The sequence below is a fragment of the Agelaius phoeniceus genome, chromosome Z (assembly GCF_051311805.1).
Source record: "Agelaius phoeniceus isolate bAgePho1 chromosome Z, bAgePho1.hap1, whole genome shotgun sequence".
Taxonomy (NCBI): Eukaryota; Metazoa; Chordata; class Aves; order Passeriformes; family Icteridae; genus Agelaius; species Agelaius phoeniceus.
In genome coordinates, this window is record NC_135303.1 from 20,951,874 (window position 1) to 20,968,689 (window position 16,816).

At 44.3% G+C, this 16,816-nt stretch overlaps 1 long non-coding RNA gene and 1 pseudogene across 1 annotated transcript in view; both read left to right on the forward strand.

Moving 5' to 3' along the window:
• Positions 1-16,816, forward strand: part of LOC129132447 (uncharacterized) — a 78,062-nt gene that overhangs the window by 33,638 nt on the left and 27,608 nt on the right. The gene's annotated exons all lie outside the window — the stretch shown is intronic.
• Positions 13,822-16,018, forward strand: LOC143692156 (cyclin-A1 pseudogene; annotated as a pseudogene).

Genomic DNA, 16,816 nt, shown 5'->3' on the forward strand with positions numbered 1-16,816 from the left:
TGTGTTGCCCTGTTTTTTTTTAAGATTTTCTAAGCCTTCTGATGTTTACATTATTGTAATGAACTTTCTCACACACTTTATGTAAATAACTTATTGGTTTGCATTCTTTTATGGAGGAGGAGAAATTTGATGGACTGTTGGTTTGTCCAGTGTCATTGGAGATGTGGCACTGTCATCCTCCAATCCACTGTCACTTTTGGAAATCTATAAATGTTGGAGTCAGAAATTAAAAGTTCTCTTTTTTACCTTGGGAGAGCTGCATGTCCGCGTTGTGTTATTTTGTGTCCTATAGCGACAAATATGCAGCTCAGAGCTCAGAGGTGGGTATAATTGGAAAAAATTGGGTTTTTTTACCATGAGAAGATCTATTCAGCACCTGGTCTACTGACATCTCACAGGATGTCTCAGAAGGGAAAAAGATCTCTTGCACAGGAGGTAGTGAGGCTCATTGACAGTGCTTTTAACTAGCTTGGCAGGAGGAAAGGGACAAAACCACACTCACCAGGGAGGAGCAATGGGTTGCTGTGTCAAAACTTGAGGAAATGGGCACTAATGGGATCCCTTAATCTGCTCTAGGAGGTATTGGCTACAATTTACTACATGTGAAATGTTTCTGTTCTGGCTACTGAATCCCTCTGAGTGCCACTGAGGGAACCCCAGCCAGCCCTGAGAGGGCAGTAAACAGCAGGCAGGGAGTGGGGGGGCACTCTTCCATGCCCCGGGGGTACAGAAGGCAGCTAGGCTGATCGCCTGAAGAACGGCGGAAGATGAAGGAGCCGACTCTTAGCCGAAGTTAATCCAAAGTTTATTTCAGGAGCTCTGGGAGCCCCTACAACCTTAGGGGCCTCCTGCTGAGAGCCCCGGGGAGAGGTGCCAAGGTTACATTTAAAGGGAGGGGGAAACCTAAAGTAGATTACATTTACTGACCAATAAGAAAACTTAAGGTATGGATACTGGGGGAATGGACATTTAGGACAGTGTATGGGGTAATACTTGGGGGGTTTACCCCTAGCCTATAGCTAATCACTCGATGTCCTGAACCGAAAGTTCTAGGTGGAGGGGATGGGATGCTGAGTGACTGACAGAGAGCCAGGGTGGGGATTTGGGGATGATCTCAGCAAAGGAAAGGGATTACACAGGTAGAGGGAGAGGATACAATCTGGGGTAAACCATTTGGGGAAAATAAAGGGATACAAACACAAAACCATTATAAAACACAAAAAAACACTACAACATTTTCTACAATAATGCACAGAGCATGAGGAACACACAAGAGGAATTCAAGGCTTTTGCTGTGTCCCAGAGATTTGACATCTGACTGGCATAAGTGATGGAATGAGTCATGTGACTAGAGTGCCCTGTTGGAGAGTTCCAGGCTGTGCAGGAGAGATAGGCAGGGCTGTATGTAACAGAAGGGTTAGAATGTATGGAGTTCACAATTGGCAGTGCAGTTGAAGGCCTCAGAGTTAGAACCAAGGGACAAAGAAATAATATGGATGTCCCTGTAAGAGTCTACTATAGACATCCTGGCCAGGACAATGATGCCAAGGAATTATTCTATGAGAAAGTTATGGACAGTTCCAAGTCAACTGCCCTTGTCCTCATGGAGAACTTCAACTTGACAGAAATTAACTGAGAGCATCATACAAGTGGTACAAACCAGGACAGAAGATTCCTAACACACTTGGATGACAACTTTAAGGAATAGATCCTAAGGGAGACAACTTGCAAAGATGCCGTCCTTGATCTGCTTCCTGTCAAAGGATCTTGTGAGCTAAGTGGAGATTGGCCACAGCACCCATGAAGTGGTCAAGTTTAAAATCTCTTGAGAGGAAGAAAAGTGCCAGCTAAACTTTAACCCTGGACATGAGGGAAGCAGACTTGAGGCTGCTCAGGAAACTAGTGAGTAAAGTACCCTGGGAAAATATTTTTGCAGTGCTGCTCTCTTTTAAAACATTGCCTCTTAAGGGCAGAGCAGCAGGAAATTCCAAAGTATCAGATGTCAAGCAGATGAGGTAGAAGACTGATTTGACTGAACAGGAATCTTCTTTTGCAGATTGGCAAAACCAGAATGTCTATACCCAGTGGAAGCAAGGTCAGGATGTCACTGAAAACTATGCAATAAACTCACTGATAGAAAGTTGGTACTTCTTTATTAGCAGTGCTAGAGGCATGTGGAATTCTCCTGATATCATGGATGCTCAGTAACCTAAAAGACCAGGCTATATTCCTGAAACTAATACACATTTATCGAAATTCCAGAATATCCATATGCCTATATGTTGATTTTTTTCTATGGACTTGTTTGGGTTTGGTTCCAGATATTATATTCTGATGAATCTTTTCTCCTTGAAAATATTTCAAATATGTTGTCAAGTCATAATGTACTTCCCTTACCATTCTTTGATGACACATCTCTGTTCTCAAAACTAAGATGTCAGCTAGTATATATGAAACTGATAGAATTACACAAAGAAAAATCAGCCTACAACAAGACTTAATAGTCACAGATGCAGGGAGCTAACATAAAGCCACATTAATCTCTGGCATTTTTACCAAGTACTGTATGGTACAGAACTAAGATTTAACGATGAATGTAGGGATCATACACTATTGTGCTAAAGTTTAAAGGGTTTTCCAACATCTCCCCTCACTGCTGTGTAGACTTCTTCTTACAGAAATATAAGCTGTTCAGTAACAAGGTGATTTAAGAAGAATACAAAAATGCTGATGCCACTGTACAGAGAAGATTCATATGGCCAAACTGGAGTGGAACTTAGCCAATACTGTGGGGGACAATAAACAGAGGTTTTTTTCAATTGTGTCAGTTACAGAAGGCAATGCAAAAATAATATTGATCCACTTCAGGATGAGGATGGTCACCTCACACACAGAGACAAGGCAGAGGTGTTTAATTTATTCTTCAACACAGTTGATAAACCAGGAGGGTCTCAGTGCCTGAGCTGGAGTACCATGAATATTAACATGGGAAAGCACTGAATTCTGCACCTAGGATGGGGCAACCCTGGTTGTGTGTATATTCTAGGGAATGAGAGGCGGGAAAAGAGCATTGTGGAAAGGGATCTGGCAGTCCTGGTTGATGGCAAGTTAAATATGAGTCAGCAGTGCCCTAGCAGCTAGGAGGGTCAACCATGTATTGGGATGCAATCAGGCCCAGCACTGTCAGCCAGGCAAGAGAGGGCATTGCTTTCCTGCTCTGCTCTGCACTGGTTGGCCTCCAATGCTGGGAACAGTTTTGGACACTGCAGTATAAGAAAGACATTAAGCTATTAGAGAGTATCCAAAGTTGGGACATGAGGATGATGAAGGGTCTAGAAGGGAAGCCGAATGAGGAGCTTTTCAGAACAAGGGGGAACCTCCTTGGGGTCTTCAACAACCTCATGGGAGGAAACGGAGGGGCAGGTCCTGATCTCTGCAATCTCTTGACCAGTGACAGGACTCAACAAAATGGCATGAAGCTGAGTCAGGAAGGTTTCAATTGGATATTACTAAAAGGTTTTTCACCTAGTGGGTGGTTGGGCACTGGAACAGGATCCTCAGGAAAGTAGTCACATCAGCAAGCCTATGAGATTCAAGAAGTGTTCTGACAATCCTCTCAGGCCCATGGTGTGATTCTTTCAGTGTTCTGTGCAGGCCTAGGAATTGAACTTGATGATCCTGAAGGGTTTCTTCAAACTCAACCTACTCTATGAGTCTATCATTTTTATCTATGAAACACCCTGGTGGCTGGCATCCTGTGAGGAAACAAGCAGTTAAAAATATTTGATGAGAACTGTAGGCCATACCTACATGTTTTCCATAATTTCCACATCATTTTCTGAACTAGTCAAAACACATTACAACACATCACAAATCAAAAAGGAAGGTTTGTTACCCACTTGGTTTTTTGTCACTCACACTAGCTATCTCACTTTTAGACAATACAAAGAAAATTTACAGTATTTTATGTAACTTTTCCCTATTCCTGTATTTTTATAGGAATTCCCAAAACTGCTATATCTTTTTGTGTCTGTATGAATGGAAATAAGTTGAAAATAAAGATTTCATCTTAATTTATTCTTAAAATACATTTCATTTTCAAAAATTAGTTTTGAAGTATCACTTTTCAATTTTAGTTAGTGAGTTTTTCACTCTCTCCTAATTTACTGCCTGCATTTCAATCTATTCTTGAAAGAACATCTTTACAAACTATCATTTACTGTCATTGTGCAAGCACACCAGAGATATCTGATCTCAGATGCATAAATATAGCTGAAAGAATCACCAAATCTTGCAGAAGTTGCTAAACAATTAGGTATTTTTTAGAAAAAAATCAGTAGCATGCACAAAAGAATTCTGGGCAATTTATTCATGACATAACAGATCTTCAAATATCCCAGCTCAGCTGTAGGAAACAAACCTCCAAAATCTAATCATGGAGTCACAGAATAGTTTGGGTTGAAACAAACTTGAAACATCATTTGGTTCCACCCCGATTGCCATGGGCAGGGACAACCATCCTCAAGACCATGTTGCTCAAAGCACCCTCAAACCTCCCCTTGAACATTTCCAGATGTTCCATGCATTAGAACTGCACAATATGCCAAAAACCAAAAAGATAACCATGTCTCTTAAAGGGAAAAGAAAACCAGGAAAGCAGATGTCAATATAGCCATTTCTTGGAAACCTGCTGCTTCTTTAGTTAACAAATTTTCTCTGTTTCAGATGTCTTATCCACAACTTGAAAAGTAATCCTATCATCTTTTTTTACCTAGAATCTCAAACTCACTGCACCCAAACCACAAATTTTCTCAGATTAGATGAAAACATATCCAGAAGCTAACACTCCAAGGGCTGATGATGTCCATGGCCAGAGGAAATAGTTATTTCTGGCCATTCCTGAATGTTTTAAATCATCTCTGCATGCAGAGACAGGAAATCCAAAATGATATATGAGCTCAGAAGATTAATCTGCCTTTTACACAGTCTGAACCAATTTCAGTAGGGCATCTTACTAAAGTGTCAAGTGAGACAAATTGTTATTGTCTTCATCTACATCCCTCACAGGCTGTAATATTCTTAACCTGCCTCTAAATGGCAATAGGTAAGGTGTTCTTCCCTCTAAAAGGCAAACTTCTCTCAAAAATGGTAAAAATTGCAAAAATGTCTGAGTCTCTTCCACCTGGTTAAATTCTTGTCAACCAGCATAAAGGAGGGAAAAATCCTGACAGGATTGTCAGGTTAGCCTTAAACCAAGTCAGGTTGGATCATCAGAAATGAACAATCAATGAAATTACTTGTGTGTGAAATTTGTGCTGTTGTATAAATATATGCTAATATCAGAATGATCAACACTGACCAAAGGGGACTAACCCCATTGCTCACTCTTTGTGTTATGGGAACAAAAGAGGTCTCTGCTTTCACCAGGTCTTAATTTATACATTTCTAAGGAGTTTTCTCTGACATTTCTGTACAGTAGCATCTCAGAATTATTTGAAGGTGACAGAAAAATAGTAGTTTGCAAAGTGTCATCTGAAAAAAGAGAAGATCTGGCAAAGAGGAATCTGTATACTAGATGGATGGAAATTTGGCACCAATATCAAAGATAGAATCCTGAAAAATATTGTTTCTAACAACAAAGATGTCACATTAAGTTAGCCTGAAAATAGAAGTTGTCCACTCTTCCACTTCTTTTTAAGCTGAAAATGCAAAGCTTTGTCACTCTAGATGGATGCCATTATCACAAGGCTCTTTATGACCTCGCAGACTGAGTAAATACAAACCCCAAGAGCAATAAGCTCCCAACCAAATTCACAGCTTCATTTGTATAGGTGTGGTGGATAACAGCTGGCCTTAAGGCCTCACAGTTATAAATAATCCTAATTTTATACGTGAAATATAACTAATTATATAACTATCTTAATGTAACTATCTTATGTAACTATCTTAATTATATAACTTAACCAGTCTGGACAACTGGGGAGCAGGTCTAGGCTGTTGGGGACACAGGCAGCTATTGGCCAGTTAGCTGGATGGCAACTAATTCAGCCAATCAGGACTAACTGTGTGGACCTTCAAAACTATATAAGGAGAAGAGCACTCAATAAAAGTTGGCTGTTGTTGCATGAACCTCGGTGTGCTCTGTCATGTACCTGTCTCCAACATCAGAGACAAGTGGTGACTGCTGATGTGACACAACAAGCTGCTGTGGGAAATGTTGGGAGACAGAGGGCAGTGGGGGTTGCTGCCTGCAGCCTATAGGGCCACAGAGAGCAGTGGGGAGAGCCACCATGGTAGCCCTGGCAGAGCAGTGGGTAGAGATGCGATTAGTGAAGAGAGTTGCGGAAGGCAGTGTAGAAAGCTGCATTGGTCCAGACTCTTTGTGAATAGAAGACGCTGCCAGGAAATATGGAATCATGGGCTTCAGTACAGGAACATCCTGGTGTCAATGTATGGACTCTTTAAAGAAATGAGGAATAAAATATGATGAACAGGCTTTCCTAGCCTTGCTAATGTCCAAGAACCCTGGATTTAATGCGACTGAAGGAGCCTCCCTGGACTTAAGAACATGGGGGTGGGCTGGCAGATTATAATTGAAGCAGCCTCCATAGACGAGGAGACCTCCATTAATGTAATAACAACCAGGAGGCACATTCTGGAATTATTAGGTAGTAAAAGACCATGTGACATGAGGATGGGGGAGGCGATGCCACAGGTACCGCCTGCCGAAGCAAGTGGTGAGGATGGGGCACTGGGTGGGGCAGCAGGAGGTGTGGACAGTGCACTGGGTGTGCAGGAGAGGAGGATGGGTGAGACAGCGTTATGAAGCCCTGCCTCTGCCCTGTGCCAGCGCACATCGCCCAAGGAACGTCCTGCAGCCACGTGAAGCTGCACCGCTGGCCTGTGCTGGGACACATTGCCACCAGCTGAGCCAAGCTGCTGCGATGTTGCACCTAGCTGTGGCGAAGCTGCATCAAACAGTGGAGCCACGTATGCCACTGAGCCCCACCAATTTCTCAATGGTACATTGCTCAAGCATTATCATCAGTAAGAGAACAATTTCCAGGGGCATACTGTTACCATTACATGGATGACATCTTGATAGCAACCCCAACCAAAAAGAGCTTTCACAGATTCAGCCAAGCCTGATGCAAGCATTAAGAACATTTGGGCTGCGAGTAGCATGGGGAAAAGTGCAGCAGCAACCACCCTGGACTCAAAATAATGGATCAGACCATACAGCCACAAACAATTCAACAAGTCTTAACAAAAATTCAAACTTTAAACAATATGCAAAAACTTTTTGGGTACCATAAATTGGCTCAGACCCTATCTAGGATTGAGCATCTCACAGTTAGCACCCTCATTTAATATCCTAAAAGTTGATCCTGATCTAAATTCTCCCAGAAAATTAGCCACAGAGGCAAAAGTTGCTCTTGAAATAGTAGAGCAGGCTATCACAAACAGACAAGTCCACCAGATATGCCCAGAGCTGTGCATTACTGTATTTATTTTGATAGTCAATTGTGGGAAATACAAGCACAGAAACCTCCCAAGGTCTCAAACATACAAGCTCAGAGAGAGTGGTGGATACAGTGTTTGACCTAGGACCTTGGAGAAGGCTTGAAGCTTTAGAATAGAAAAGTGAAACAGACATGAAGTAAGAATAAAGATTTGTAGTTTAAGCAGAAATATGTTTTAAGCAAGTAGAAATATGCCTCATGTAAGTGAATAAATATGTTAAGCAAGATAGTAGAAAATTTTGAAGTCTAGCAATAGAACTTGTTAAAGAGTTAGTAAAAAGTAGAAGATGCAGCAATAAGTTTCTGTAGACTTATATGAGTGGATAAAAAGAGCTGCATTGCAGAAAAATCATATAATACATAGCAATTGATGACTGGTTTATGGAGGTGCTAGCGAGCTTTGTGGAAGTAGCTGATGGGATAAGAAATTTATAAAAGACATTGTAACTAGAATTAGAATGGCTTCTGATGTGATCATGTTGAATGTAACCTTGAGGTCTCACCCTTCCATGAATCTGATTTTGCAATAAACCGTCTTTGAATCACCTCATCAGTTGACCCCATCCATTTTGTATCCTGAACAGTCAATATTCATCCTATCAGGATTATTGGACAGTGGGATATTCAGTGGTCTGAGCCTTTACATGTTTTAGAGTGGCTGCTCCTACCTCACAAATCTAAAAACACGGCACCTGCCATCTTTGATTTAATTGCACAATTAATCATCAAATGCCATCAGAGATGCTTACAATTAAGTGCAAGAGATTCTTCCAAAATTATTATACCTGTGCCACAAAACAATTTGAATGGTGCTTTGCCAGCAGTACAGCCTTGCAAAGTGCCTTGCAAAATTTCTTGGGACAGATTAGTTACCATCTACCAAGCCGTAACTTACTGCAGTTGAGTGGGACCATTGAATTATCCCTAAAACCACTGAACAGTTGCACATCCCTAAAAGGTGTTACAGTATTTACTGATGGTTCTGGGAAAATGGGAAAAGCCATTGTAACATGGAGAGAGTAAAATGAATTGCAAATATTGGAAGGTTGTGAGAGTGGATCACCTCAGCTGGTAAAATGCTGTAGTTATGGCTTTTCAACATTTTCCCCATACTCCTTTAAATATTGTCACTCACTCTGCCTACGTTGCTGATGTCACATAGAGATCAGACTGAGCCCTGTTAAAATAAATTGACAATGCACAATTATTTGACCTACTAAAAACTACATGGCATACCATCCAGGCATTAGAAGTCACACAAATTTACCAGGTTTTATTGCAGAGGGTCAATGCTGAGCAGGTTGCCTAGCTAGCCCTGCTTGGACAGCACCACAGCCTTGCACAAGCAAAAGCATCACATGCCTTCTTCCATCAAGACGTTTGAGCCCTGCAGCAACAATTCCTGCTGTCAAACACAGAGGCTCATAATATGGTTAACACCTGTACTGACTGCCAAGGCCACACTGCACCACTGCAGATGGGAATTAACCCTCATGGTCTGAGAGCCTTACAAATCTGGCAAGCAGACATCCCTGAATCTGGACATCTAAAATATGTGCATGTGTCAATTGACACCTTCTCATCAGCCATATGGGCTTCAGTACATACAGAGGAAAGGAGCTGGGATACCATCACACATTGGCAATCAGTCTTTGCTGCTTTAGGTATCCCCCAAACCATCAAAACACACAATGGCCCTTGCTTACATTTCACAGAACGTGAGACAATTTCTACAACTCTAGGGTGTGTTACACCACACCAGTATTCCCCACTCAGCAACAGGATAGGCCATTGTGGAATGTGCACGTGGCACTTTAAAATGTATACTTGATAAACAGAAAGGGGGAATGAGTGGTGAGACCCCACTGAGTAGAGTGGCTAAAGCTATATATACTTGGAACCATTTAACAGTATTAGAAAATTCCCAGAATCCAGTAATTTTTAATCACTTTTTATCATTGCAGTCATCTAGTGATGCCAAATCACCTAAATCCAAAGTAATGGTGCAAGATATTATCACTAGGAAATAGGAAGGTCCATGGGATCTGCTTATGTGGGGACGTGGCTACACTTGTGTTTCCACAGACACCGAACACAATGAGTTTCTGCCAGCTGTGTACACCCTGCTCTACATCCTGCTTGGGACCAGAAGCAGCACCTTCCTGATGGCCCTCCAGCAGATGTCATGGAGCAGTGATTTAAACAATTTGTAGACCTGCTATATGGAGATCTGGGACAATCTATTTAAGGATTTTTTAATCTATTTAAGGATATGAAAATTTTATCTAGTTAAAGATACAAGGACTTAAGGATTTTATCTATTTAAGGACATGAATTGCAAACCCAAACTAAGACAGATTGTTTCTCCTGTTAGTTGGCTTTCTAACAGTTCTACAGAAAGTTGTAAAATTGTAACTTCTAAGTAGTGAGCCTGCACCATGCCATTTTGAGAATTTATATTACTGGTAATCCCATTTGACAGCTCCTGGATATGAATGTTACATCTCCAATGATACATGGATACATATCACTACTTGATAGGGGCTAGGCTTGTTGAGTTGGGTGGAAATCCTCATTCAACCTAGGCTTTTGTTTGTGTCATCATGATTGTTTTGTACACTGTGCTGTATTTGTAATCCTGAATGCAAGGGCCCTGCAGAGGATGACAGACTTTGTATTTAAAAACAAAATGGGGGAACTGTGGTGGCTAACAGCTGGCCTTAAGGCCTCACAGTTATAAATAATCCTAATTTTATATGTGAAATATAGCTAATTATATAACTAATTATGTAACTACCTTAATTATATAACTCGACCAGTCTGGACAACTGAGGAGCAGGTCTAGGCTGTTGGGGACACAGGCAGCTATTGGCCAGTTAGCTGGATGGCAACTAATTCAGCCAATCAGGACTAACTGTGTGGACCTTCAAAACTATATAAGGAGAAGAGCACTCAGTAAAAGTTGGCTGTTGTCACATGAACCTCGGTGTGCACTGTTGTGTGCCTGTCTCCAACATCAGCAACATGTAGATACACACCTGAATAGCATGTGTAAGCAATCTCCTGTCACCCTAAAGTATGATGTTCAAAAACCACTCAACAGAAGATAAAAACCTGTTTTCTAGCTGAGGAGCAGGTACTTTCAGAAGCAGCTATTTACTAAAGCAACTGCTGCTTTGTTTCTTCAAGACATGATTGATCATGGTCTGTCCAGTGTAGGATAGAAAATAAGAAAAAAACACATTGCCTTTATAAACTTTTAAAAATCCCTATTTTTGCTGTTTTTCTGAAAGTCAGATATTATATGCAGTTCAGTCAGTGTTTTCTGTATAATTTCCAGAGTTGTCACACCCTGATCATCATCTTTTTCACATAGAATGATGGGCTGGCATGAGGAGCCAATTTAGTTTTGAGTTGTCTCAACACTGGTTGTCAGGGATGCACATGTGCCACCTGCAACAGGCAAATAGAATATAGGAAGAAGCCTTGTCTCTGGGGAGATTTTACCTGGCAACAATTCACATGGGACAAGCAGTCAACAGGAGAGACTGTACTTACTCCCCAGAGAGGCTTCTCCAATTAGATGATGATAGGTCTCCACCAATGGACTGCCACTGAAGGTTGGACTGGACCAATAGTCTCCTGTCAGGAGGCAGACTTTGGGAGGGGCCAGGGAGCATAAAAGCAACTGCACGACAAGCTCTGGGGGTTTTTGCACCTTGTGCATTTTGCTTTTTGGCTTGGTGACTGGGGCTTTTTTGTGTCTCGTCTTTTGGGCTTTTTGAGTCTTGGGGCTCTCGAGTCTTGTGTTTTTGCTTTGGCTCCAGCCTGTGGAGGCTCACTTGCTCCTTTGACCTGGCCCTAGCCTGTTTTTTGTCCTTTTAGACCTGGTCCTAGCCTGCCTTTTGGCTCTCCTGCTCTTGCTGGCTCTTGCTTGCCCTCACACCTGTCCTGCCTCCCTGTGTCCCTAACCGCCACTCTGTTGTTTCACCCCTACATCCCTACCCAAGCCATCAGCATCCAACCCCAGCTGCCTCCAATCCAGCCCATCGCCATCATCCCCACTGTGACCCTGTCCAGGGTTCTGGACCTCCTGCCCATGCACGCACTCACCATGTGCCCAGCTGCTCGTTGCCACAGCAGCTGTGCCTGTGGAGCTGTGCATCTCTGAGAGCTGCACAGGCTGAGCAGCAGGCAGAGTGCAGTGCAACCCCCCACCTTGTGGACATTGACAGCACTCCCCAGCCCTGTTAGTGGTAACACCCACTTTTTCCCTCTATCTCCTCTCCCTTACTCTCTCTCCCCCTTTTTCCTTTTCCGTTTTTTCTTCCTCCTGCTCTCTCTTTTCTAGTCCTCTTTAGTAGGGTAACTCCATTTTTTTGTGTTTTGTTTTTCAGTATCAATAAATGGTACTCAGATACAATGTTTGTCTCAGTTGACTTGGTTTCATTCCTGAACATCTATTTTTAAAAGAACTCTTCACAGTTCCCCACAGTGGATGAGACATTTAAATTCGTGGCAGCAGTGGGGTGGTCTTGAACAAAAGCCTTGTATCTGTTCTAATCATTTTGTATGTATCTTGGGGAGAGATTTCATTTGGGCATTAAAGAAAAAAAAAACGGTGTGACGCTCCCTGAAACCTTGTGCCTGCTGATCTAACTGATCTAACATACATCCTTTCAGAAATTGTTTTTTCTCTCTGGCAATTTGGAACTCATTACAGTGTGACCTTTTATAAGAAGGATTTTGTCCTGTTATCTGTATCTGCTGTGATATTTTAAGGTCTGTCCTCTCAGAAACTATTTTTCCTTGGGGCAATTTGGGACTTCTATGGTGCAGCCCTGTGGGGAGATATCACGAGGTCTCAAGATATCGCGAGGTCTCAAGATATCATGATATTACACTTAGGCGGAACCCCTCCCCTTTTACCGTTAACTGACTGTTACCCCCTGTTATAAATGACCCTGTCTAACTGTTAATAAAGGCCAGTTACTGTCCACCACATTGGTGTATGCGTGTGCTTGGCCCGTGTGGCAGAGACTGAACTGTCCTTGACCCGGGACGCCACACCCTAAGCGGTGGAAACAAGTGGTGCCAAAACCCGGGATCGATCCGGGAAGTGGGAATCGCGGGCGAGCAAACGGTGGCCGGAGCAGCAGGACTGTCTCCGGCGGGGAGGATGCTCCCAGAGGACTGGCAAGAGGGGAGGGTCCAACACTGAGATTCAGCAAAGGAGGAAGGCTCATTCCAGGAGCTGGTGAAGGAGGAAGGTTTGCGCCTAGGACCGATGAAGGAGGAAGTCTTGTGCTGGAAAATTGGCGAAAGAGGAAGGCTCGCGTTGCAGCTGGCGAAAGAGGAGGTCTTGCGTCGTGATTCGGTGAAAGAGGAAGTCTTGCACCAGGACCTGGTGAAGGAGGAAGACTCGCGTCGATAGCCAGAAATGGAGAGGATGGAGCCCCTTGCTAAGGTTGTTTTTAAAATTCACAGAGAAAGGGGCATAGATTGTGAGCCGGGAGATTTTTTCCTCGCAGTGTCGAGGCTCCTGCGCATTGGGGCAATCAGGCATCCAGAGGATATCTTCTGCCCGGAAGTATGGGATAATGGTACTGGGGCCCTAGCGGAGGAGCTATGTCCTCAGGCTTGGGGCGGAGTCTAAAATCATGGGGCAGGGTCATGTGGGCTCTGAAAAAGGCTCAGTCGGTCCAGCGGGAGTGGGGAAAGTGGAAGGCCACCCAGGACTGCTTGTGGGAGGAGCCCCGGCAGGGTGCGGACGATCGTGGGTCCGCTGAGTGTGGGGATTCGCAGCCGTGGGAACGCTCTTCGCAGCTCCCGAGCCCAGGCACCCCATCTACGGGGAAAAAGTGGTCATTTTGGGACGGGCTGCTTGAGGAGGCGCGGAATGCAGCTGTTAACTCAGAGGCGCAGAGCGCGGCCGTCGTTAACTCAGAGGCGCAGAGCGCGGCCGTCGTTAACTCAGAGGCACAGAGCGCGGCCGTTGGTTCAGAGGTGCGGGGCATGGCTGTTAGTTCGGAGGTGCAGAGCGCGGCCGTTGGTTAAGAGGCGCGGAGCCCCGCCGTTAGATGGGAGGCAGGGGGGCTGCCATTGACTCGGAGTCCGAGGGAGCCTGGGCGGGGCCTCCGCCTCATGCGCCACAGGGTGATGAGCCCTAGAGTGGGGGGGGGGGGGTCACCATGGCGACCCACAGCCGGCGGGGCTGTTGAGGCGGCGCGCCAGGGGTTGAGCCACCGGGCTCCCAACTGACCGCACCCAACAGCCGCCGCCTCCAGCGGCTGCGCCTATGCAGGGCAGGCGGGCAGCCTGGGCGGCGCAGGACGGCTGGACCGTTCCGTGGGCTGGTGGCGAGCGGAGCCGAGCAGCACGGTACCGACGTCGGGGCGATGCATCGCACCGGGGAGAAGGGCCGTGTGGGGCGGCGGGAGTCCTGCCCCCCTGCCCTCCACAGCAGCGGCGGCTGGGCCGTGCTGGGGGTGCTGACGGAGAACGGCAGCAGCAGCAGCGGCCCGGCGGTCAGGGTGCTGCTGTTATCAAGTGCTTTTCTGGCTTTGAAAACACCATCACTTCATGTAGAAAACATGAAGTGCCCAACTGCATCATCAGTGCTGCATCAAAGCAAGGTTTTGCTATCCACATAGATGATTCAGAAGATAAAGAAAACTACAGCTGCCAAGTGTCTAAAGAGCTGGAATTAAGCCACTGTGAACTGGATACCAGTGCAATGACATCCAGTATTCATCGGCGGCTGGATCTGAGTTCAGGCTCTCCTATGGTAGTGGAAGATGTTGTAACTCTGGCTGGAGAGTATGCAGAAGACATTCATCAATACCTCCGAGAGGCAGAAGTAAGATTTAGGCCCAAGCCCTACTACATGAAGAAGCAGCCAGATACCACAACAGGGGTGCGTGCTATCCTGGTAGACTGGTTGGGGGAAGTAGGGGAAGAGTATAACTTCAGACAGAGACTTTGTACTTGGCAGTGAACTTCCTGGAGAGGTTTCTTTCCTGCATGTCTGCTCCCAGAGGGAAGTTACAGCTTGTGGCAACAGCAGCAATTCTTCTGGCTGCGAAGTATGAAGAGATCTACCCACCAGATGTGGATGAATTTGTCTATATAACAGATGATACCTACACAAAGAAGCAGCTGCTAAGAATGGAACACTTGCTTCTCAAAGTGCTGGGTTTTGACCTAACAGCCCAAACTGTCAACCAGTTCCTCCTTCAGTATATTCAGAGACGTGGAATCTGTATGAGGATGGAGAACCTTGCAAAGTATCTTGCAGAGCTGAGTCTCCTTCAAGTTGATCCTCTTCTGGAGTACCTTCCTTCACAAATTGCTGCAGCAGCCTACTGTTTGGCAAACTATACAGTGAACAGATCTTTCTGGCCAGAAGAACACCTTAACATTGTGACACTGGGCCACCCAAGCACTTGAGGAAGGCCCACAGGTCATAATTAAAAATGAACTAGGGGAATGGGAACAGGGTTGGAGACTGGTACTCACAGGGCAAGGGTACGCAGCCGTTAAGAAAAATAGTAAGATCAAAAGGTGCCCACTTAAGTCGATAAAACCAGACCTTCAGGGCAAAAACTAATGAAATTTGTAAAGTTTGTTTTTGCAGGACTGAATCCTCAGACACCCCTGCGGCCCATATACCCCACTTGCTAAAGACTGTGACAAATCATCAAGCAGCCCGATGGCAGACCATACCGGGGTTGTGAAAGAACTCAGTGACCGAACTAAAGGAGAGGCCAGTGCAGAGAAAGACGGGGGAAAAAAAAAAAAACCAAAAAAACCACCTCAGCAAAAATGTTAGGAGGTATCCATCAAGTGGAGTTCAAGCTCTGGCCAGGTACCAGGTTCTGGCTCTACTTGGATGGAATGCCAATTAACCCACAGTTTTTCCTGTGTCAAAGGGTCAAAGGGCGATTTGGAGGGGACATAAGTCCAGACATGAACTCTCCAAATCCTCTCTAGTTTTAAGATCAAACAGGTCACAGACTGTTTGAGAGAATAATTCGGTGCTATGAGGTCAACTAAAAAACTGAGGAGGTCCTGCAGAGATATTCAAAGTCATGGTTCAGTCAGTCCCCATGACTGATCACCTTACATTTTAAACAAGTTTGTGTTGTTTTTTAGAAAAAAACAGTTAGAGATAGTTAGCTTTTCGTTTGTTAAACATTTGCAGATTACAAGTTTATTGCAGTTGTGTTACATTGTTCAAGCTAAGTGCATTTTGCCAGTTACACGTTTCCTACTTGTCAGTTTTGTTTTAACCTTAGAATTTTCTATGTTTTTAGTTGGTCATAAAAGGGGGGGGAAATGTGGGGAGATATCATGAGGTCTCAAGATACCGCGATGTTACGCTTAGGCGGAACCCCACCCCTTTTACCGTTAACTGACCGTTACCCCCCGTTATAAATGACCCTGTCTAACTGTTAATAAATAGTTAATAGTTAATAAATAATAGTTACTGTGCACCACATTGGTGTATGCATGTGCTTGGCCCGTGTGGCAGAGGTGCTGTCACTGAACCATCCTCGACCCAAGATGCCATGCCCTAAGCGGTGGCAACACAGCCCTTTCTGAGAAGCATTTTGCCCCCCTTTCTGTAACTCTGTGTGCAGCTGCCTTTGTGATTTAAAGTGTGGTCCCTCAGGAAGCATTTGGGGCATTTTTGGGTATTTTTATCGTGTGGCCTTTCCTGGGAAGTAAAATGTCCCATCTCTGCAGCCAGTTGGCTTGTTGCTGTGAAGTGCATCCTCCTGGGGAATGCTGTTCAGGGCACCTGGAAGTTTTAATAGTGTGACCTTCTTCAGGAAGCTGTTTTGCCACTTCTCTCACAGTGTGTGCTTCTTTAAAAACAAAACAACACAAAACCCCCACAACCTTTTGTGTAGTTTTTGAGCACATAGAGATTATAAGGTGTTACCCTCCCTGAAAGTTGTTTGCCCGAAAAACAGTTGTGGATATTCTCAGTTAGTCAAAGAAAGAACAGAGATAATTTCTCCCAGGCCAAGCCTGGGAAACTTCAAGAAAATAATTAAAACAATTATTATCTCTTTCAATAACTGTTGTTTATAGATATGATTCTCCGGAGTGTGCTATTCATAGTTCACCAATAGCGTGAGAAGTTTTTCCTTTGAGACCAACCAAGTTTCCCCTTAGCGAGTCACATTATAAAAGGCACACTAATTTTCATTAAAGCCTTCTGATTGACCTTCTGAAGACTGGAGTCTTTTCTTCCCGTCCCTGACTCAACAGCATCAAACAGTAGT